General features: G+C 32.9%; 1 protein-coding gene across 5 annotated transcripts in view; it reads left to right on the forward strand.

Annotated features, from left to right (window-relative positions):
• Positions 1-26,363, forward strand: part of LOC126845866 (venom metalloproteinase 3) — a 190,614-nt gene that overhangs the window by 140,696 nt on the left and 23,555 nt on the right. For 2 of the 5 annotated variants that reach the window (XM_050584877.1, XM_050584859.1), the window contains exon 1: positions 9,414-10,051. The exons of 2 other annotated variants lie outside the window; for them this stretch is intronic. The gene's annotated coding sequence lies outside the window, so the exon portion shown is untranslated. Of the gene's footprint in view, positions 1-9,413; positions 10,052-26,363 lie in introns of those variants that run through there. One more of the 5 variants, XM_050584885.1, reaches the window with a different exon arrangement.

The following is a 26,363-nucleotide window of genomic DNA, read 5'->3' on the forward strand; positions in this document are numbered from 1 at the left end:
ACTAGATAGAGCATTTTTTATATTCAAGAAAATTAAATAGTGTTATATTTAGCACATAAAAGAGTTTTTACGACTATATCGATTACAGACTGAACCTAATATAAGTGCAAATTGTATTAAGTTTTTAATATTCTTTATTACTTAAAATAATTCTGCTCAATAAATTGATTCATAATCGAAAATTAGTTAAAACTCTTGGCTGTGTTCCATACTCCTATAGTTTTTTTGTATTTATTACTTATGTAGTACCTACTTTAACGACGGGTCATTAAAATAAATGTAGAAACTTAATGTTTTACTATAACTATTAAGATCAGTCTAGCAAGTGGCGTGTACAACTATGTTTTGTATCGTTTAAATATATATATATATATATATATATATATATATATTGTGGTGTTAAGAATAGTTGTAACTAAATATAATTCCGTTATTGTTAGGTGAATCAAATATAGATTGATATTTGCTTTTTTTATTTAACCTTTAAAATACTATTATTAACTGGATACTAAAAACTGCTTTTAATAATAAAGATTTTATTTGAAACATTTGTAGCTAAAATACTTGTTTCATAGAAAAAAATTGCTGTAACTTATAACTTTAATCATTCTTTATGTGTTATGTACTATTAGGTTTCAAAAATCTAACTATTAAACTACTCTTTAATACTTTAATAACATAAATATTTTATAACAATTTTTTTAGCTAGAGCAACTATTTTATGGACATATTTATTGAGACAATAATTTCTGAAAATCCCGTATAGGTTTTTATTAAAATTCGTAAGCTGACGAAAACCCAAATCACCAATATGTATATACTTATGTATAATATATATATAATAATTTCCTGTGGCATATTATATATTCACAAACTTACATAAGCCATGGTTGATGGTTATAATTAATTATACCAATATTATCATTTTTACACTAATTTTAAACCTTTATATTCGTTGCATAATATGATTATGAGTCACATCTTCTTCTTTTTTTTGTCAGTTATTAAAAAACACGTTGTGTTTAGTTTTTTCGAAAATAAAACCACTAAGTCGTAAAATTATAACCGAAACAATAATTAGGTAAAACATTTTGAAAAAAATCTGTTCGAATAGTCACCTTGACATTGAGCCCCAGCTCACACAGTCTGTTGCTGAGGATTTAAACACACTCAAACACGTGCTCTTAGAAAATTATTGCTATGACCTGTTGAACAGCTGCCAAAGCAAGCACAACCCAGTGCGTATAGCTTTGAATGTGTTCGTAACGATGATAGGAGTCGCATTCACGTTAATAAATATTATATATATATATATATATTAATAAATTATACATAACATATAATATGTACATATTATATATTTACTCGGGGGGCCATCAGATTTTTACGACTTCACCTTTGGCCTTTGTTCGATTATTACTAAAAGATCCGGTTGAATTGGTATTGAATTTCAGTATATGTCCGGACCAACAGGTTTATAGTATATGTATATAGCAATATCATATAGTAACTTCTATGTTTGTATATTTTTGTAAAAAATAAAATGGTGTCGATGAATATTATGCGTGCGTTTTAATAGTCATGTTACTTCGTGTAACACCGCCTTACCGTTCAACAGTTTATACTTATTTACTAATGTTACTATAAATCAGCAGCTCCTTAATTTCGTCGTCATCTTCCGGGATTCGCACCCCCTCCAAATGCACTTCTTAACTGCAGCCACACAGACGCGTATGCCACCGAGACGGTGCCGTACAAACTTCCTCAATAAAAACTGAAATGGATTTTTTTGTTTAACGTCAATGCATTTGTAGTAATGAATAAATTATAAATAATAATTAAATATGAAATATATATTATTTGTGTGTGTATATTAAGTAATAAAAATTAGTAGATATATTTTATTATAAGAACAAAAAAAAAAAGAATACTAATCATAATCAAATTATTACTAATACATTATAAGGAGTTATTTGTTTCGCAAGATACCTCTGGATTCTAGAAGCGTTATAAAAATATTTTGACACGGAAGGAGGGTAAATCTATAGAAAGTAATACATAAACGTACTCAAACATTTTATCAAAATTTACCCTCTAGGCTTATAAACAACATAACGAAAATATATTTGTTTTAATAGAAATAATTGTATAAAATTTAATCAAAAGCTGTTTTTTGGGGACACGTGCACATTTTGCTTATTTGAAGGAAAAATTAGAATAAAAAATATATTTATGAATACTTAGCCTTCATTAAGTTATGCTTATATATTTAGATAATGTTAGCTTCAATAGGAGGCAGAAGAGATATAGTTTTTATTCAATGTTAAACGCCACAAGTCGAAATAAGACAGTCTCGTATGTTTTCTTCGGTGATTAGCTGGATAAATGAAATAGTAACATAAAGAAAATATGGCTATGTTGCTTTGTTACTTCGATAAAAATTGAAAAAATTAATACTGACACATCTTTTTGGCGGCTAAATGAAAAACTATATTTAGGTAATGTTGTATTCTTGAAATATATAGAGCTAATTTTTTACTACTCAAAAGTAGTGCTTATAACTCAAAATTCATTGTGTTGTGGTGGTCTTGTTTTAGGCGTGCGATCAGACTTTTTTTTAATTGACCGTTCGCACATTTTATCAGATTATACAGTTTGTTTTATGACATTATTATTAATGCTCATATCGAAAGGAAGATGTTTTCAATTTCCATAATTTGCCATGCGTGATTGTACTACTGTTGGAATACATAATTATATTAGAGTACCAAAAAATTTACACTAAGTACAAAGTATAGGTACGAGCTACGAATTTAGTATTAAATATATTATACTATATAGATAAAATGTTTTGTTTAAGATTCTATGCAATTTGCTCAACACTCCAATCGTTTACAAAATACCAAAACGCACATCACGTACGACGTATGTCGTATATTGTACATAAAATATAATATATTATGTTGTTTTGTCTTCATTGCAATAAAAAAACACAATAAAAGTTACATAAATCAATAAAAAAAACATGTGTATGAACAAGGAGGCGACGTATCAACCAAACGCAATTTCTGGAGGAAAATGCTGTAATATTTAATATTATAAAAACTTAGTGACTTAACTTGAAAAAATATATAGTTGTACACATTAGATTTTTAGCTAATAGTTGGAATAACTAAATAAATAAACAACCTAAATTACATTCATGTAAACTGATATGAAAAAAATTATTTTGGCTAATAAGTTGAAAAATTGTAAAGGTACAAACTATAGTAATAAGTAATAACTAATAAACAACGAAATGATACATTTTTATTTTTTGATATAATAAACTAGCTATTACATAAAAAATATAATAGCTACAATAAAAGTATAATATTTAATGTATTACATCACAAAATTGGTAGATATTACTGTCAATATTAATGATAAGAAAAAATTCTCTAACATAAACGTTACACAATGATATCAATAACACTTTTTGAACTACAATTTAATTGCCCTTACACTTTTAACTATTTATGACGGCGACTCAAGTTTATTTTATTCCATTACTAAAAAAAACTACAAAAAACCTATTACAATTTACTAATGGATAAATCATTGAATACAAACGAGTAAGGATTAGTCACAAATTTATACATTTGTAATTTTTAATGGCATTTCATTGTTCATATTGTAAATAATAATATAACTTATAGAATTATTCATTCAGTGTAAACGCAATATCATTAAGAGTTAAGATTCATACAGTGGATATTGTATAAATTATTAAATACATATTTTATGTATAAAATAATAATTTTATACATATAATAATTTTATATTTAACTATACTGTAAACATTTATTATTTCATTTTTATTAATAGATCTTATGATATTGTAATACATGTTTTCCGTGTACCAAACTAAACGTTAAAACTTTTTTTCAGCTTTAAAATTTTATAATAATACTCCTAACCAAATGATACTCCTGTCAAAGATTTTAATTATACGCAAATAGGTGGTTTAATGTATGAATGTGTCTTTTTCGCTAATTTTTGCCAATCCTGTTAATCTCTATTTTAGAGAATGTGAAAATATAATAATGAAATATGATATCAAATGTGAAATAACGATAAAATTATACATTGTAAATTATTATTCTGTTATCAATCGATTTTATCTATAACGACTTCGCATTTATTGACATTCAGCGTTTCACAACCATGACACCTACAGTTTTTTCCAACAATAACTGATTTAGCAAATTGTAATACATCTACCTCAAAGAGATTTAATATGTTTATTGTTTCATCATTAACAGTACTATATGCAATATTATGATATAAATACACGGACAACAAGATAAAATCTGCATTACTAGTAGCTATTACCGTTCATGGAACGCGTGACTGAAAATACTTGGCGAATAGCACATTAAATACCAGATTTGAAAAAAGAATTAAAAAATATATTTAGCGTGTACTGTAGATATAGATGTATAATATATTTCTTTTGTTGCTTGCTTGAAGGTATGCTATAATATTAGTTGCTAACCCCTAAATTTTGTATACTATTATGCTGCTAAGTGTATATCGTCAGATCAAACTAGAATTTTGCATCAAACTGTTTTTTCATCAATTATCATAACATTCTAAATATATATATCGACGTGTTCAACGAAGAAGGACGTAACTCGATTTTTAAAACTTTTCAGTACGCCGTTGAAAGTTTTCTAAGTTAAGCTGTTAACATTTCATTTCAATTTTTTCTAAAATTTTTACAATCTTTATGGAAGACCGGAGTTATTATAAATCGCCTCTATACAGAAAATGAAATGCGATCTTAATATTTAATAAACCAAAAAATTGGAAAAATCGAGTTACGTCCTTCTTTGTTGGACACGTTGATATGTGCAAAACTTAAATTATTTACAGTCACTTGAATATAGTGATACTTGTCATTCGATTTTAATACTATAAATAGCATATACATATAACTTTACAAAATATATTGCTATTCAGTTTTAAATTTCCTTGGATGTATATATTTTTTAACTATGTATGTAAACATACATGTTTTTTATTTAAACAAATCCTCTGATAATTTGTATAGTCATTTTACAGTTTTAATGTGCTATTTATAGAGAAATCAAAAGTAAAAAAACTACTATAATATATCCAACTTTTACAGAATTAATAGTAATCCATGAACTGTGTGATGTAATAATAATAATATCACAGACAAAAACCTAAGTTTGTATTCAAAATCGCATAGCAAATAGCAGATAGTAGGCATGTGTAGAATGCATAGGTACGTACTTAACCCAAATTCTACGTCGACCTCGTGAACGCCAACAATTACAATTTGTTCGAATAATAATAAATTAATAATAATAATAATATGTTAGATATTAAATTCAATTCAACTATCTTGTTTAAAAAAAATATTTTTACTTAAGTAAACCGGCTGTAAAGGAACTTACTTAACTTTAACAAGCTTTTGAAACATTTGCTCAACTGATTTCCATTTTTATACAGCTATATTATAGTCTTGTCATGACTAACTATAGGTAAGTGATGGAAATTTTCATAATAATCCCAATCCCATATCCGAGGACAATAATACAACGTCTATGGTATCTTAACTATAAGTATTAATTGCACATTTCAGTGGGTAAACTTTTTTGAAAAACATTAATCGATTTTGAGTTTTAATGGAAAAACTAAAAAAAAGTCGATGGAGATCAGTTTGATAAGACCAGTGAGGACAAAAAGACCTCACCCGTTATTCGTGTACTGTAACGTTGTTACCCAGTACGAGATAGCATGTTAGGGACCGGTTGAATAAGCCAATATAGTTGCTGCAGCTGCAATAGGTAGGTATTTCTTCTATACTTGTGCGACTGAGTATACACCGAGACAGAGATCACAATCGGAAAACGTCTGGTGCGCAACTGACCCCTGCTAGTATCCGTTCAACAACCGTAGAACAAGTGCACGTAATTATAATATAGCAAAACTGCCCTTGGGTGTATGCGACCGAACCGGCGTGCCAGTATAGATTCAATGGGCGGATTACCATAATACAGCAAAGCCACGATTGTTTGGTTACTCAATGAAACCGCCATTATCGTGTTATACTATCAAATCGTAACACGAATATAGGTATAAGATTATAATATGTACCACAGAGGTCTACAAAGTCTACAGAAACCGATTGACAGAGAAATCAGATGACGTCATCAACGGTTAGGATCTTATATCATCATTTTTAATTGTTTTTTTTTTTTTTTAATTTTTCCACGCTCTGTTTAACCTCTGATATTTAATGGTTTATATAGTAAATTTTAAACGATCAGAGAATTCATAGTTTATATAGGTATACCCTATATACAGGTACAGACCACCTGTTTAATCGTAATTGAGTTTATTTGTTCAATTTACTAGTAGATAGCAGTAGTCTTATCAACGTTTCAGATACAAATTTTTAATTTTTGATCTTAACTTTCAATTATCAAGATTATCTTAATTTACAGTGATGTTTTTTTTTTAGTTTTATTATTCTTATTTCATAGGTTTTGGATCAAACGTGTATACCTTATGGCTTTTTCCAAATCGATAAAAACAAAACTTAATATCCTATAAGACATGCTGTACACGAAACATATAAGATTGCGGTCACTTTCGTAAGCTTAACACAGAATAATAGTATAATAATTACATTGATATTAAACTAGTTTCAAATCAAGAAGTGTAGGTACTACGGTTATATAATATGATCGTTTAAATACACTCAGCGTTGCTATATCTAGATGAATAAGCCTCTGCTAAAACTATAAACATAACCCATAAACGATATCCCAACAACAACATTGACACATTATAATGATTAATATAAATGTACATATGTAATAGTGTGTATTTTAATATTATAGTTAGCGGTTCTAGATTTATTTCCAAGGCTGCTAGTCTGGGAAGAACGTAAGAATAAAAAACGTATAATTAATTTCCAAACAAAGTCAATAAATAAGAATAATCTATATATATGTATGTACAAATAAATTTCTGTTTGTTTGTTTGTCTGTCCTTTATGCATTAGTACACCATTCATCCGATCGCCATGAAACTTTGGGAAGTTGTTGAGTACACTCCCGCGAACCTAACTGGTATAGTACTTTACGAAAATTGCACCCCTAAGGATGGCCTCAAACACGAACTTTTTACTTTAAATACGAAATGTAAGTAAATTAAATGTTTGTAACCATAGTAACCCAAAATAAACACTTGGTTTGTAACCATAGTAACCACGGTACTCGAGCAAATGGTAGATGATGATTAAAAGAACAGGCCGATTCTATGTACCACGATTCTAGGCAAGCTTTTAACTATTGGAACGGGATCTGGGACTGAGACTGGGACCGGGACCCTTGAGTAAGAGGAGGACATAACAACCGAAAAAAGTGTCACAAAAACGCTGTCACGCTGTTATCTGATAAGAGATTAGAGATGAGGGGTGGGGGTGGGAATGGGGGAATGACAATTATTTTACTCAGCCCTGGCAGACTAAATCTCGGGCAACGCCGGGTCCGGACAGCTTGTTGGTTTATAAAATATATAATGAAAATAAATATACACATATCATATCGTAGGTGTTTGTATTAATTACATTATCTTAGTATTTTTAATTTTTTTTATTAATTTTCAAAACTGATTGTCTATTGGAAAATAGAAAAATGTCTATAATATTTATCATTTGTAAATAATTGCTATTAAGTGTTGTAATTGCAAATTACACGCTAAATTTCTAGTTTTGATTCGTATTGATTATTACTATAACTATAAGTGATGTATTGTTACTTATTTCGTACTACTATGATTAATTCTATAGTAGCAAGTGCATTTTAAGGTAGAACAATTAATGTAGTCTACGTATTTTGTTCCCGTGAAAATTACATACGGTTAACAGTAAGTGAGTGCATAAAAAGTGACGGGGATAGGATTTAAATAATCTTATAAATAGCTCCCAAAAAAAATTCAATAAGATAAATTACTTTCCCTAATAGCACCACTAGGCACTATGCGAATATGTCACCATTGTGAAAATGTATACTATAGCTAACATAATATATTATAAGTCATTCTATTCATTTTAAAGATCTAGTGTAACATACTAGGTAAACATAAATTATGTTAACACTAGATTATGATTTCTTAGTATGAACATTAATTATTTAATTTTAAATTTTCCACATTGCGTGGAATTATTTAGTGTTGTAATTGCATTGTTTTACCAATTTTTCTGTAAGCAACAAAAACAGTCACCTATTAACTATATTAATATAGTTAGTTACATACACAAAAATACTCAAAACCTGTCTTAATGGTTTTTTAAAGAGTTTATAAAATGTGAATGAGAAACCATATAATATGCACAACTAGTTACATTAAACATGAAATAAATTAGATGAATGTATACTCATTAATAAACATAACTGGATTATCCGAGATATGTAATCAATTAACAATCTCCGTTCGCTTTCAAACCACACTTTAGAAGTTATGATATTAAAAAAAAATAAAGCGATACTTATGTAGTACAAACGACAGATTTCTGTTACTTGACAAACTATATTAAGCACCGTTGTTCTAAAAGTTGCATTACCTTTTAAAAAACAAATTGATTATCAGTTAAATAACATTGTCATTATTTATATTTTAATTACACATAATAATTAAAACTGCAACTATTTATAACAACAATGACTCCCACTTGTTCTGTTTAGTCTTTTATAGATTTTAATTATTAATTAATATCGACAATATTTGCGTAACTAGAGGAAGGGCTAGGGAAGTCCAGACATTTTAAAAACTCTGAAAACTCCTTCAGATTTATTTTTAGTACCTAAAAAATATAAACCTTACTTTCCTAGCCCTCACCCTTTCTAGTTGCGCCAAGCCGACCAATTGTCTAGTAAAATATTATTAAAAAAATCCATTAATTAAATGGCAGGTTTTTTACATTGTAATTCTGACATTACAATATACGCTAAAGCTAAATTGAGTTAAAAAATCATAACTTTTTGAATTTTTATAATTTGAATAGCCCAAAAAAGTTTGTTATAAGATTACACGACTTTAAGCTTCTTTATATTATTGTATATTTTGTTACAATCCGTATTTCGTGCAGATATGTATAAGTAATTATTTATTTCCTTTTCCTCGTCGAACTTGCGAGTTGAGCTGCGTCTTGACAAGCCGATCGGGTGACCAAAAAGGAAAAAAAATACAGCGGGGCGAGAGCCGCTGCCAGCGTCGACAGAGTGGGAGAACGACGGCGGGAATGAGAAGAGTGGCGGCGGCGTGGCCCCGGGGACAGCCGATGACCACGCGCGCTCATTACCATCGGCCGACTGCAGCAGCGGCAGCAGCAGTAGGGTAGAACCGACGAGCGCGACGCCGGGCATCTGGTATCAGTAGTAATCGTGGGTTACGTGTGACGAGTAGTAGTAGAGTAATAGTAATAGTAGTAGTAGTAGAAGAAGTAGTAGTAGTAGTAGTAGTAGTAGCAGTATAACTACTAGCTGCAGCAGTACTATTCTATACTATATCATTATAGTGTACCAATAGTGGCGACGACATTACACATACACACACACATTCATACACACGCATAATACACTCATTATCCGTTCGCGCCGTCGCCCGGGATAGTCGCCGAGTGGTCTTAAACCAGTGAAAGTGGTCGTCACACTCGCCGGTCCGCGCCAACCGTCACTACAGTTACCACAATATTTAAAAAAAAAAAATTTTTTTACCACCGTTGTTAAATTTTGTTAATAATCATTTAATCGCCTGAAATTATTACTTTATCATTTTTTTGTTTCGTTTTATAATCGTTTTGGTTAACCCCGCACGATTTATACGTCGCGGTAAAATTTTTGGTTTCGAATCGATTTTTTTGTTTTGTTATTTTTATTTTTTACACTGTGATCTTTTGTGCTCGTCGTGGATATCACCGGGATCTTCGAAACGAGAAACGAAAAAAACACTAACAATCCAAATAAAACGAGTAAGTACATAATATATACAGCTCCAACATATTTTGCCCATGTGTCCACGCATATAATAATATATAACTCGACTGTAATAAATTATAAAATATTGTACTTTTATAGATTATTCTTGTGGGCATTTTACTGTAAATTGTCGTTTTCGTTTTGTTTAAATTTATTTTGTAGAGGTAGGTAATATTTGAATTGGAAAAAAAACAAAAATAAAATAGACAGATAGATACTTGTAACTTTACCACTGACGGTTCTCGCCAATAACCGTATTGTATATTTTATTAATATTGGTCGGGATCGGTTGAGTTCTCGTGCATGCTAAATGATATTTTTGTTAGAAATCGAAACCGCTCGCCGTACTCATATACTTGTTCCAAGACAAGTTTTACGTAACGTCGATAACATGTGCCGCAAAAGTTGTCGTTACCCAGACGTACCTACGCTAGACGGAGTAGAAAGGTTAATATATAATATTATTTATATATTTTTTGCCTTGAGGCTCGTGAAAAATGAAAGTTTTTTTTTTGACGTTTTTTATCTGTGCGCCGTTTGAACGGTTTTCCGAACCCTCGGGGGAGCCTCGACAAAAAAAAAACTCATATGCAATAATAATATATCGGACACGATCGATTACGTGATTTGTACGAAACCGATTTAAACTGGATCGAAAGAAAGTAATACAAGGCGGCGGACGACCGGGAAATGATAATAATAAAATATTGTATTATTATGATAATATAAACGTCGGTCGTGGGAGTCCTGACGTCCATCGACGGTCGATTGTGGTCGGACAAAGCAGAGAAATCATATTATACGATTGTGTTTGTTTAGTGTACTTTGTTAAAAGAATAATAAAAAAAAAAACCCCCCGACTTACCGATGTGGACTATTTCGTAACACACAGAAAATCATAATGTCACGACAAAAAAAAAAATGACCACAACCGACGGTCGACAAGTCTTGTGTGTTACGAATGTCAGTTACGCACGTTTAAGTCTAATCCCGGTCGTTCTGTGTATAGTAATATCACGTGTATGACATTATGATAACAACGTCTTACGGCCGACCAACAACCGTCTTTGGCGGCGGTTTACCCGGGTGAACGTTCGCTTATGTATTGTTTTCGAATAACTTACACTCCGGCTGTTTAATATTATGTTATTGAACACAAAAACCCTACAAAAGCCTAATAATAATTGCGGTCAATTATACTCAACATCGACACCACGTACAAGTGCATACAAGTGCATGATCAACAGTCCAAACAAGTTAACTCGGGTGAAAATTATACTTTACTCTTAAGAGGATCGTACGCGGTCTGTTTTTTAGGAGTTTTGTATAGGCAATATTTAAGAAAAACGAGGTTTTAATCGATTTAGCCCGTGTAAATTAATTTACCGGTTAATTTGTATGAGCTTTAAGGTATTATTTTTAGTTAAAATATTTTTTTTTTCAAGTAAAAGCCATTTTGGTTTATTTTAGACCAAAAATCCAGAGAAAATTTTGACTACATAAAATTGTCCAATTTCAATTTTGTAAAGAGATTCAAGTTCACTGGCTACTTTACAATGATACGTAGGAAGCCGATTTTCATTTAAAAATGACATTTTCTTGATTTTTTTACATTAATAGAAAACAAAAAATCAAAAATCTGTTTCCTACATAATCGAGTAATGTTGCCAAAGAACTCGCATATCTTTACAGAATTGAATTCGGACCATCCTAAGTAGTTGAATTTTTGTCTGTATTTTTGGTCTAAAACAACAAAAAAAATAGACTGCATGAAATTCCCTTTAAATTATTACTAGTACAAAATTATATTTTTGACAAGATCGTATTCCAAATCACAAATTTTGTAGTTTGATTAGTAGCGTAATTTAAATTATTTTTAACGGGATTACTTATCCTAATTACATAACTCGCATAAATTAAAATTAACAAACAGATAAAATATTTAATGTTAGTCTCAAAAGAAAAAAAAATTTAATATTGTTATTTTTTTGATAAAATATCAGAAAACGATATTGTTGCTTAGAAAAAAAACATGTTATTATTACTAATGCAAAAAAAAATGTATTGAATAGTAATTATGTTAGCAACATGCGCTGCGCTGTCACGCGCTTTACATAATTTGTTTTAAAGATTTTGTTTCTCTCATATGAATAAATTATAAAACATTACACGGAGTGCGTCAATTAGCGAACTTCAATTCCTTCAACATTATACTTATAACAACGTTTAGAAAACATGGAATTTTAGAGGGACTTCGTTTATGTTCGATTAATATAAGCGGATAAATTATAATATACACATTTTTTTTTGCATAAATTATTAAAGAATAACTGTAATTCGACAGCTCTACCAGCTTTAAAAGTTTCATTGCAAAACTAATATTTCAAAGAAATTATCCATTTAGATTCCTCTTTAGCACTGGAGAGTTTCTATTTTCTTCTTGGTGTCCCCACAAGGAGGATAACGGATGGCAAACGATAACTCTCCATTATCTTTCTTACATTCCATGCGTTAGTGCTAGAATGAGTAAAACACGTTCAAAATCTTATGATTGCATCGGATAAGGCCTGTTGAAGTATTCAACTGTTCAATATCCACACACACACACACACACAACAGAGGTATAAGGGCATTAAGAGGACGCCACTCAGCCCATTTCTAAGGAGAAAAGTGTAGACAATTTTTCAGAAAATCTTTTTTTAGAGCTTGAACTATAATTTTATACTTATTAATACAGTAATGAAGATAATTTATTGATTGCAATTTTTTTTCTTTTGTCAGACTATCACAGTAATTTCTATAAGATAAATTACAACTTTTTCCCCATCAAAACTGGTTTGCGCGGGACAAGTATGTGAGGCCAGTATTAACAGTAGGTGTATCGAATTTGCACAATGTACCTATAGAGAAGAACATTATCTATGGGGTAGCGTCCTCTTAAGAGTGAAACCTGGATTGTTCACTTAAGTCGACAATTTTCCGACTCTAGGCCGGTCTGGTCGGACGATCGGTTTGAATAAAATTTCTCGAAAAATCGTTCCGTTTTTTCGCAGTGCCGTTAATTCACTTAAACGTCGAATCGAATTCGGTGGGCACGTGATAACACGGTGTGTCTGTCCGGTGAAAACGACTTACCGGGAAAGTCTCTCTGCACATACGCTGTGACCGATGTCTCGATATACCTATACATAAAATAATAATCGTACGGACCAATTTAATTATTGGCGTCACCGGCTAATGTGGTGTGTTTAATGCGCGTTTAGGTTTGGCCGCGGCGCTTGCGGAGGGAAAGTGTGCGCACATCTTTTCAGATTTTACCAACACGGACGTACGAATTCATTTCCTTTAAAACTGCCCCTCCCCCTCCCCTCCCCCAACAAGTAATATACATGCGACTTAACGCAATCAATTAAATAACGCGCGTTGCTTTCGGTTACACCGCGCGCAATCGTCACAGATAATATTATATAGTATTATAATTTAGCGGTTCGTCCGTTAACGATTGAAATCATATTCAAGCGAGTTATCTGTGAGATGTGCCCCGTACTTTACTTTTGCCCCTCGGCCCCGTGGCCCGACTAGACATACGATTTTTACCCTCACAGATACATGTATACATACACAGATACATATGTATTATATACTTGCTTCCTTAAATACCTACTTACGTGCCCCGCGCAATAATATGGCGGGAAACGACCGGCAGTATCCGTCCGATAATACTTTTGTCCATACAACATACGCCCTAAAACACTGGGGCGGGGAAAGGGGGGGGAGGTATGCGATCACGACGTCCGTTCACCTTGATCCAAATAATGAAATAAATAATAATATATAAAATATTGCCGCTATACATACCGATTTCGCAATGAGAATTTTGTTTTGTCCGAAACAACATTACACGATGATTATAATTGTACCGGAGTGTCGGAAAAAAAATATTGAACAAAAAAAAAACCTACAAATCCAAACCTCTACACACATGCTTACAAATCGGACAGACCGTATAAAATCCATTATTTCTATCGTACATAGGTACCCCACATATGTATGGTATAACATACATTTTTTTTTCTCCCTAAACCGAAAAAATAATATTGCGATTTTGAAAAACATCAAGATCATTGTATGTTACGGAATCATGTGTGCGCGAGGTGTTACCTAAGCAATATCTTAAAAAAATATATATCTTCTATTGATAATAATACGCCGGGTAGTGTTTTATCAAAATTACTGTGTAGGCTTTGTTTCTACGAAGACGGTAGGTTCGTCTTTAATTAGAAAATACAATTAAAGCGTACACGGTCAAATGCAGCTTTAGCCTCGCATAGGAAGTTATATAAAACAGGAACAATGCGACTGTCAAGTGAAATATAATATAATCCGGATTGTCAAAGTCGGACGGTTTCCGCGGGTAATGATTATACTTACATAATGAATACAACATTATTATTATTGTCAGATCTAACGAGATCGCCTGTTCGTCGACAGTAAACTGCAGTGGTCGTACGTGCACTGATAATGTTATACTGTAGGTATAGAAATAATTAAGATACACGTTGATGTTGTAATAGCTTTGGTGTACTACAACGACAACCCAAATACCTAGCCAACCTTACCCTGACGGATAAATACTTACCGAATAATATCCTCCCGACGATTGCTCGAGCGTCACGGCCAATTCTAATTAAACGGAGATATTTGATAAATATTGGAACCCCCGTGTATATTAAAATGTGTACTCAAGGTCTTTTTAAACCGTCGTAAATCAGTCGCAACCAATACATACGATTTGTGAATATGTTCTTTTTGGCGAAGATATCTCCATTAGGCAGCCGAACGGCGGTTTGGCTGTTATTAATATAATATTATAATATACAAACCCGTAGCGCTTTCCGGTTTTCGGCCGAGGACATGAGGAGCTTCGTGACATAATAACGCAAAACGGAGAAAAATCACAAACAATCATGTCCGTTGTGTAGCCCACAAAATAGATTACACATTGCGCGCGTCCGGCCGAAGACAATCCGCGTTCTGCGTCTTATAATAATAATTGTTACCGCACTATTATTGTGTACGTGTATGTGTCAAGACTGCGAGAAATCTTTTACGGGCCGACGGATAGAGACGGATATCGATAACGGCGGATGTCTCTGTTGACGAAACAGATGCAATTATTACAATCTGGCGAGCTGTACGCATTCGTATGCAAAAAACATGGCGAAACGCGGCGACAATGTGGCGTAATTACAATATGTACTTGACGATAAACATACAACATCTATGATATGATCCGACAATGTGTACAAACCGGAATATTCGGATTCCGCTGGGTAACTGTAGCGGAAAAGGAACCACGTTTAAGTACAATAGCATGTACTGTTTATGTATATGATTTTACTATAGTTGTAATGTATATAATAACACTTAACACGAGCCATCGTGTACCGATGAGCATCGGGACAACCGAGAAGAGTTGACGTGCTAAACATTCCCGCAAACGCTGGATTACCTAAAGGACTTCTACTTTGTTCCCTTCAAAAGCAATCGTTCACATGACGTGTGACGATGAGCCCATGACGTTTGTACATGTTTTAAAGTGTTCCGTGTACTTAATAGTAAATACTCATACTATGAACTATGATTGATTATAAACGGTTACAAAGATAATACCAATCGAAAAATTACCAACTCGAGAACGCCTAAAACGTTAACGAACAGAAGAAGCGAGTTAATCGAATGGAGCCTACACACAAAAATATTAAAGCGATAGTAGCAATAGCTCGTAGGTTGTTATGTTATTGCAAAACATCAAGCACGGTTTGCATACGCAGGCCGGCTTTAACGACAAGTCCGTACAAGTCAAAGGTGTAGATGTTTAATGGTAAGAACTAAGAAATATTATTAATTTCATCTGCGTATAAGCGTGGTGTTGCATTATTGAACAAATCGGTTTTGGTGAGAAATATACACGTGCCCATTGTTGCAACACGCCGCAAAAATCATCTCTCGACGTTTTCAATCAGTCGGCCAGACATTTTCTAGTGCCAAGCTGGTCAAGGAAAACATTTTTCTCTTTTAACCTCGCTAATAGAAAACCGTTGGTTATTGTGTGCATATGCCCAGCTTGTACCGGAATAATCGCCGACCATATTATTAATAGCCGTATCATACGCAAGACTCTAGGTACGGTTAACCAACAACGGTGTTTAAGCCAGCACCTTGTCCTTGCGTCCTCCGAGGTCCCCATACGCGGTGACAAACGACCTAAAACGGTCAGCAAGAGAACATACTATTTTCACGGTTGATAAAACTTCTTTGTTTTCCCGACGAAACGCCTTTTGATCAATCAACCAGACTTCTCGATGGGAATGCACTGCGCAACGCGTTTGACAAGTCGATAATATCATTAGTCGTATGATATTGACAGACTTACATCATCGATCTGGCGCTATCGATGATCAATGGCAATGAGTCCTGACGCCAACAGCTGAAGATTATCTATAATGAAGTTTGATCGATTATTTCGCAAACACTAGCTGATCTCTATGCGGGCCGCCTGTCTTAATAATTTATAATACTATATTATGATAATTATTATAATGCTTTTCAACTTTTTTTTTTTTTTTTGTAGTCATCGTTCATCTCACGTTGGTTGTAACGGTATATTATATTGACTGTGCTTTATTATAAACGGTCGGTCGGTCATCGCACCTTCATATAGAACTTATAAAAAAACGATCGCCGCCACCTAGTTATACGCCAACGGATAGTAATCATATAAAACATTATAAAATCATAGTAATAATATGCATTGGGAATAAAATACAATATATTTCGTGTACCGTTGCACATGATCGAGGCGGTTGCCGTAAGATGCAATGGGCGTACCTGCGTGCACAAGAAAACATGTGCATATATTAATTATGAACGCTAGAACGTCGTTCTACCCGAATAAAAAACTACGATGCTGTTTGTGTGTTAAGCTCACGTACTCACATATTTTTATTAATGTGCTCTTCTTGTTAGACGTTATTTAGAAACCATTGCGGACACGAGGAAAACAATTTTCAACGGGACATATTATAAGAAAATTTGGCGGCGAATTAATTTACAAATTTTTTTTTCAAGCATAGATTTCCACGTGTATGACTTTCACCGTTAAGGAAACCTTCGGGCGCAATTCGCTAAGCATCAGCACCGTGTTGATTTTAACATACTCGCAATAGTAATTATTAACGTGGTGAAGTTTTTGCTTGTTAACCGTAATTTCTACTAATGCTATCCATTTGAAAAATTCGCCCGTCACAACAATTAAAGTGGCCCCTCTACCACTGGTAGACATGGCGGGAGGATTGCATCTCTCCACTCAAAACAATTATATCTTTGTGTCTCCAACTTTGTTTTCGCAAGATACGATATTGTTTCAAAAGCTTAGCTTCAACGAGAAACATATTTTTGATTAAAAATCATCGGATCCACGAGGTTGTGTAATACTTCTAAGATAAAGACCGTCCATTCCCTGACTATATGTACCTACAGATTATTAAAAAATAATATTTGAGCCAGTGAACGTTTTAGACTGGTGACGGTTTTTTTTTTTGGTTTGTTGACAGCTAGATACGCCCGTCAAAAACGCCCGTAGACTCGATGGAGCGGTTTAACTTACACAACGCTTCGTGCCACTGTCAATATACTAAAAAATGTACACGCACAAATGAATCTATGTAAGAAACGTTCTGTAATCGTCTGCTACTGTTTGCTTGGATGGGTATCGGAAACACAAAAATACTATTATATACTATACCTATGATACGTGTCATACTGTTCCGTCTAGCGTTTTTTTTTGTCATTACAAAACAAAAAGAATTGGCAATAACCGTATCCGATTTTATTATTATGTATACGGTTCCGACCGCTTTTCTCTTATAAAAGATAAAACACAAAATAATAAAAAAAAAAACGTCCGTCCGATAAAGCGTCATTTGTAAACTTTAAACTGGAATTATTTTCCAGTTTTCGTTACCGGTTTACCCTTTAAACAATTTGTTGTTTTTTTTTTGTTGAAAATAATTCTGTTTTTTATCCCGATAAATGACACGAATATAAAAGCGTTGAAAAAAAACCTTCTCCAGTAAAATTTTATTTTGCATATCAATCGACTAGTCGTTACAGAGCGGAGATGGTCGAATCGGTATTTAAGTGTTATCGGTATAAGTATTATTAAACAAGTATCAATCACGTTGGACAGATCAATTATTCAAATTATTTCAATACACGTTAATATGTCACTGTAAAAGTAATTTAAAATATTATTGTACACTTGTGTCGTGTGCTAAGTGCTAAAGTGAAATAAATAAATGTATAATGTATTTTCGGTCAAAGCAGTCGTGTGTAGATTTAATCTATGTGTAGCGTTTGCGGATGTACACACGTTCTGTGAAAATTTACATTATAAACCATTTTCGGAACATGGTTAAAGAATGGTTAATATTATACATTCAAAACGTCATGTTACACCAAATAATTCACACAATGTCTAAAAAAGGAGGTTTAAATAGTAGTATAATTTTAATTTTTTAAGTTATAACTTTTTCATACAATCCGATGTAATTTCATGAATAAATACAATAAATACAAATTATGAACATATATTATAATATGAGTTGGTCGCCACTTATTTCTGCACCTTGTGTATCTCTGACAATATCATGGTTATAAATTATGACATACCCACTTTACGCAGGTACAATGCATAGTCAGACTAGGCGAGGTTAAGATAGGTGTATAACGACATTATAGCCTATATAATAGTCAGTCTGTCTATTTAAAGAATCGAGTGCACTGCTCACGTTCGATTTTAAACAGATTTTAGACTTTTCACACTTTGTACACGTTGGGCTCATGCAGGCATTGACGTGTAATTAACAGCCGACCTGACAGAACATTACAACGTGTGTTTTATATTCGACTAAATCATGAAAAATCAGGTGCTATGTGGCGGCGACCATTGAGTATAACAACGAAAGTATAACGATATTATTATATTGGCACAAAAGTTCGGTGCGCTATCCACGAGCAACAAACAATGGACGTGAGAGAATAACAATAATACAATGATGTGGCCGGATTCCGGTTGTGGGCCGACGGACTTTCATAGGAAAAACAAAATTAACCTTCCACTGCTAAAAAAATACAATTTGAACATATACATAATATGTGTATGATTTCACAACCTAACGTTTATAATGGCAGAGCGCTCGGTCATGGGAGCCCGGACAAAAGGACCGTTTTTTTTTTCTGTTAAATGTTCTTCATTAGCGGCACACTCGAAAATGGCACACATTACACGCGGCGTTTATAATTTATGCTCCGGAGGGAAAAAATATATGGAAAAAAAAGGTATAAATTTTTTTTTTTTTTTTTTAATATAAATAAACATAAGTACACGCGTATCCCAGTGCCGTTTTCTCACCCAACCGGTTCTCGTGCACCTCGCCGGACTCGCACCGCGGCCGGACAGGAGCTCGGCGATCGCGGGATGTCGCGTCTGTTTCTCTCTAATGGACATCTATGACTGTTGTAGATGTCCATTAGAGGGTATAACAACACAAGAATAATAGGTTCGATGATATACTTACAACACAGACGGTTGTATATAAAACGCTGTATGTATAAACGGAAGGATAACCGATAAAAAACGACCAAGTAAATAACACCACAAAAAAAACACATTTTAACATGTCAAAATAAAAATTCTAAATAAAAATATTCGATTATAAATTGATACTAGTAAATAAAATACCTTTACAATATAATGCCAAGTAATTAACTATGTACTTAGATAATAGTATAAAATAAACATAATTTGAAAACTTGTCCATTTCGCTGTTATTTTGTTTCTTGCAAAAAAAGTGTACCTCCTGTTGCGTCGGTCTAAAGTTAGAAGAACGTACCGTCCAAAAGTGTATTTTTTTAGGGTTAAAATTTAAAAACACTTATCGGACAGTTATTTTGTACAAACGGAAATTCTATTTTATTTTGTTTTGTTTAGTTTTCAATTTGTTTTGCTTGTTGTACCTACGTTTCTCTGATTTTTGCGAACGTCTGTGTTCCTTGTTTTTTTTAATGCTCAAAGAAAACGGTACTAATTTATATTGATCTTAGGCAATTCCTAGTTTAATTTTTTGTTTTCATAACTTAAAATATGTCACCTTGTAACGACGTCACACAATGATAAAAATGCCAAGATTCTAACTTTTAGACAACAATGAGAAAAAATATCGTCAGTTCTATAAGTGTATTATATAACAATGATCAAACATTAGATTTGGTCAATTGCCAATGTAAATTGTTTTCTTTTTACTAATCCCAATCGAACTTTTAAGACATGACTTTCGCACGAGTGAACAAGAACTCTTTGGCGAACAGGAGCAGGGGGGGAGGGGGTTAGGCGATATTAAGAGACACTAATGTTTGTCGATTGTGCAACGGCCGTACAAACAAAAACGGGAGATAAAAAAATAACAGAAATCTAAAAAAACAAGATAGTAAATAAATTGGCGTTACGAAATGGCAGGAAGCGCAGGTTTTCGTGACGGTAATCCGTACACGGGTGGAGATGGCGGTGACCTTGAGGCGTTCGCTCGATGGTCAAAAGCGCGTGCGTTTGCCCTCCAGACGCAGGCGGCGGTCATAATAGGATAATATTGTATGTGTATACATATAAATATAACCGTCGAGAAAGTAAAATCACCGTTTCTCGGATGAGGCGGCGGCAAGAGATAGTGAAAGCAAACACAAACACACTAGTGGACAGTATGTATGTATGTATATATATACATGTACGCTTTTATAATAGTCGTGAGGCAAAAACGAAAAACGCACGAGCTATCGTTATTATTATTATTATTATTATTATGTGTATGTTGTGTATCCAGTTTGTGTAATACGGTTTTCGAATCGTGATCCAGTGTATTATAATACGTTTGTGTCTCGGACCTCAGTGCAGTACCTACACAATCGTACCTACATTAAATATAATAATAATAATAATACCCGTTTGTGCGTAGGGCGTCGACGGCGCAAGTCCGCGGCTGAGGTAATAATATTAACGTCGCCTATCCGCCGTGCTCGATTCGGCACGTTTGCCCATATTATGTCGCCGCCCAGCTGTGTTATTTTCAAAATACAATATTGTGTATTATTTGATTTACTTTGTACACCACTATTGTTACGTGCATTGTCTGGCTCTCGTTTTTTTTTTAATCTCAAATCGAATCTGTGTATTATACTGTCGTTATTAATATTTTTACTATATCATAATATGTATTAGTACAGCCGTACCGCAAGCATAACACCTATCCATTATCCGGTAAAACAGATAGCGTTAAAATAGGTATAAGTTTTGCGACACACGCAATCGATTCAGTATGGTTTTTCTTAAGATGCACAAAATTGTATGGAACACATAGGATCTATTACATTTTTCAACTTGATGTCTATGTACTCACTCTGTACACTGTTCGGAATAAAAACAGAATATAGACGTAGAATTTAATTGACGCAAAAAAACACTGATGATGTATCTACATAGATTTTAGGCGATTTTTTGTTCAACGACTGCACTAACGGTAATCGCCAGCGGCATTATATATGACGTACATGTTAGGATAGTATTTCAACAAAGTTTGATAAACGTTTCGTCAACAGTTGTATAAAACTAAATTATTGCAAATGAAAACATTGAAATTACCTAGATTATAGAAACGTTCTATTAGTATATAAGTCATCGCAATAAACGCAATATTGTTAAATAAAACAAGACCTAATGACGGCAATCACTCAATAGATTGAAATGTTATGAATATTATAAAAACTATTATCATTTTTCTATCGTTTCCATAGAGATTTCAGGTTAACTTGACGTCGCATCATGTTTTCAAACAAAATGTTCATATTGTATAGTTTTAGTAATTTGGAAATAAATAATGTTATTTACAGTAATAATATATTTTATAATATATTTAATATTTTGACGGAGGTTTGACATAAAAGCTGATTGAAGCTCGTTTTTATCACGAGGTCAGAAATAAGGAAACTGTCAAGTTTTTAAAACTACCAGTCATAATCACCACAAACCCATATTATCAAAGTAAATGCATTTCCACCCAAGACAACGGCAATCGAATTAAAAGTAAAAAAATAATAATAATTATCTTTATTAATTCAAAATTTATAATGATAGTTTAAAATTAACTAATATAAAAAAATATTCCTTCAAATATCATAGTAAATTGTACTACGGTCTACGGTCTTAGTAATTATAATAAAAACATACATTTACACTCAGCATATTTTCCAATTTAAGGTTTTATGTCATTTATGCAAACTATATTACTATAGCAGTAAGTATACTACTTCCACAGTCCACACTCAGCGTGTTTTAATGTAATTTACATAAAATATATTCTATGCCGTTTATGCAAAATATATTACCGACAAACTGATACATAAAGGCATTTTTTTTAAATTTGCACTAAATTGTGTAGTATAAGTTATTTAATTGATTTAACATATTGGAATAATAACTATTGTGTTTATCAATGACAATATGATTTAGATTATCCAATGCCCAGTGCCCATATTAAAACTATTTTTTGGTTACTACCGAAACTATAAACCTATATTGAGTTCTAAGATGTAGTTTTGTTGACAAAATATCCACGTCCAATACGATATAACGAAGAGTTGAAATTGCGGAGAAACGGACCAAAATGAGTTTTTAGCTTATGTTGACATAATAATACTTTTATGTGTGTTTTAGAACAATAATTATCTCTCGCGTAACGAATTTATAAGTATGTCACACTCAAACCCGCGACATTGCCAAATAATACATTTTTGTTAATTTCGAAACGATTGAAATACACATAAATATTTTCGTACAAATCGAAAACAAACAACCGTCGTGGGAAACAATTTTATAGAAACATAAAGTAACACTTGCTAGACGTTCTAATTAAACGGTATGTAAAAACAAAAAAACTAATATGCGACTCGAAGGGTTCAAACAATAATTTTCTTAAAGTTTTGTGTTCCTTCGTTCAATTCTTAGTAAATTTTTTATTATCATTAGACACGTTACGCTAATAATAAAACAAATCATGACGGCGGATGAAATAATAGCCAAGCCGCAAGCGGCAGGTATTATGTCGGCTAAATGGCGAATAAATCAATTTGCCTGGTAGGCGTTATAATATTTTCACTATTCAAGTCAAGCAATTCATATTTTACGCATTTACCGCGGCCAATTATTATTATTCGCGTTGCCCTATTGTTGTGGCAATAACGCGTTGCAGCAGTACACTAGGCCAAACGTCAAACGTGGCTGGTACAATATGGAAAACAATAACGGTGCAAAAATCCGCAGACGTCGTTTTCGACAACAGTCCTCTGGACGAAAATTGGAAATTATGTTTTTGTTTTCTTCCAGTTTTGACCGCCTAAAGTGCGAAAAACTAAGCTACGTCAAAATCGTCATGGCACCGATGTTGCGTCTGGAGGATAATAATAATATAATGGGCAAAAGAACAACCAAAGTGGCTGCTGCTTTATGAATAATGTAATTTTCTCCCGACGTCGTGCTGGGCATCCGTCGAAAGCAGTTTTGATGAGAAATTTGAATTTATTATATATATATATATATATAGACTCACACGCGTACGCACGAAACCTAAATACAGACGTCAGTGTTTTTGGGCGGAGTCCAGAAAACGTTGGATTTGGTTTTCAATTATTTTGAAACCAAGCCAAGACTAGTGTGGCGTGTAACTGCGGGTAGGTATGGAAACCATCCTCACTTAAGCTACCGAATTTTGAACGAACCTATATTATAATTATAATATTTGTAACTGTGCGCACCGTACGCCATCAGTGCAGGCACCAAAATGTCTAGGATGGAGCATGAACAGAGAAAGAAAATAATAAAACAAGTTATCGCTATATTATAATGTATATTATACAATCACAATCTAATTTTTCTACTTTACAGCACCGAGTGAAGACATAACTGAGATTAAGACCAGACTGTACGATTTTCACTTTTTTACTAAAATTTATAATTTCACAAAAATGATTGTCTGTATATTATATTATATAGTGCATTAAACGTGAATTTTAATTTTTTTACCGAGAACTATAAATTATTGCGTATAGTGTTTTAGGAAGGGAATAATGGCGTGCTCAAACAATCTCTTAATCGTTTAATTGTATTCTTATAATGTGTGAACGGAAAACATAATACCGTGCGCCAATTTCCACGTTTAATTAACAAAGTTTATTATATTATTTACGATGAAAACCCCAAATTAATTGTAAATATACTTACAATAATTACAAACAAGTTTGTCTTGTAATTAGTTGGAACGTTGATTATCGTGAAAAAAAAAGTTTTTTGTTTTAACTTGGGTATTATCAGTACGAAACATCTTCTCGGGTCTCCTTGAATAGATAATTCAGCAAAATATCAATGTTTTACAAAAAACAAAGTCTGTTTGGCATTAAATAGAAGCGTTGATATGGTATTATATAAACTTATATTATTTCTTTCTCGGTAACCAATACGAGTAACGTTACACCTTTAAACACCTCAATTTGGCGGAATTCCAAATATATTTAAATAAATTAAGATATTAATGGGACGAAGTTACGTGGCGGTGAAATCGTTATGAATATTATTATTTAATATAATATTGTAATAATTGTGGAGTTATTGGATTGAAATTACAATAATAATAATATTATAACGTGTGCGTGCTGTATTTCAGATTTTGTTCGAGCCATGCATGTGTAGCGCTTTGACTAGGGTATTGTAGTTTCCCTCATTAGTAAAACTCGTAGTAAGGAATGGTATAATACTTAAGACGGGTTTTGTCAAAAATAACGGTGCTAAATCGAAAAATTACATCACGACCCAAACGCGCAAATTGTATTATGCATCGTTGTCGTGCCATATATATATTGTAACGTGTTATACGGCTATAATAGTAATAATAATTATTATTACTAGCAGTATTATTAATGTCGTTGTTAATATAATATAATGCGAAAAACTGGGTAACCAACAATGCGGTTTTCTCAGCAACCATAACGGTTATTGGATAATAATCATTTCACGCACATCGATCCTCCTTCGGCAGACGTTGTGGCGGCGCAAACACTATCAATTAAACGCTATCATTTATTAATAGGTAGAGAGCCTATATTCTTATATCTGAAACAACGATGAATAAGTGTGTAAGTCGATTCCAGTGATTTTACAGGGGAGTGATTTTAAACTTTGACCAGCTGCCATAAATCAGAATTTCACTTAAAACATTTGATTTTTTATAATCCTCTTATATTGATAAATATCTTAGAGGTACTCAAGTAGTTTCAAGCTAAAAATCGCTCAAACCCCCCTCTCCTGTAAAACCACATTGAAATCGACTTACACACTTATTCACAGTTGTTATAGATGTATGCTCTCTAGTAATAGATATTGGGGACGTACCATAGAATAGATTTCATCTGAAAGTGGAAGAGTCACTTTCAATGATGTAAACAATATTGTAAAGTCTATTTAGTACTTTATGTTATATTTATACACATCTAAAAACAATAATTTATAGATATAACATCATAGACATAATAGTGGTGTAGCCTTAAGAAGATGGCCGCCATCGCGTTTTTGTTCAATAAACTTCTTCCCCGTGTTAATTGTTATCAGTGTCGAGGGCTGCAATGGGCTAGATAATACTTGCGCCCGATCGACCTTAATGTAGAGTTAAGAATACTAGCCAAAGTTTGAAAGGTTTTACCGACCATTCGCCTTCGAAAATAATATCATATTATACAATTGTTATTGGTTGAAAACGTCTACATCATAGGCGGATTGATTAAAGCAAAAACAAAATACACGCTCGCGAAATAAGTAATGATAAATTAATAATAAAAAAAAATATATCCATTTCGAATCCAGTTTTATTTTTCTGTCCCCGCGTGCATATACACACCACCTATGAGAGCGTATCTTAATGACTAGTCGCCCGAGCCGGGACAATATATCCGATTTAATGCCACTTTGAAATGTTGTATTTTCCCCGTACCAGCCGGTTTTCGCGATCTTCGTCTCCTACTTGTCTCCATCTCTTTATATAGAAGCAATTGATACACGCATACATGACCTTACAGCAGCGGCACCGGCGTACATATTATTATCGTTTATATAGGCAAATGGCGTTAACAAATTTCCAACAACTGTGT

The sequence above is a fragment of the Adelges cooleyi genome, unplaced genomic scaffold (genome assembly GCF_023614345.1).
Source record: "Adelges cooleyi isolate 19-005CV unplaced genomic scaffold, UGA_ACOO_1.1 ACOO_flye_CR_arks_rails_tigmint_CR_PRNA_108, whole genome shotgun sequence".
In the NCBI taxonomy this organism is placed as follows: Eukaryota; Metazoa; Arthropoda; class Insecta; order Hemiptera; family Adelgidae; genus Adelges; species Adelges cooleyi.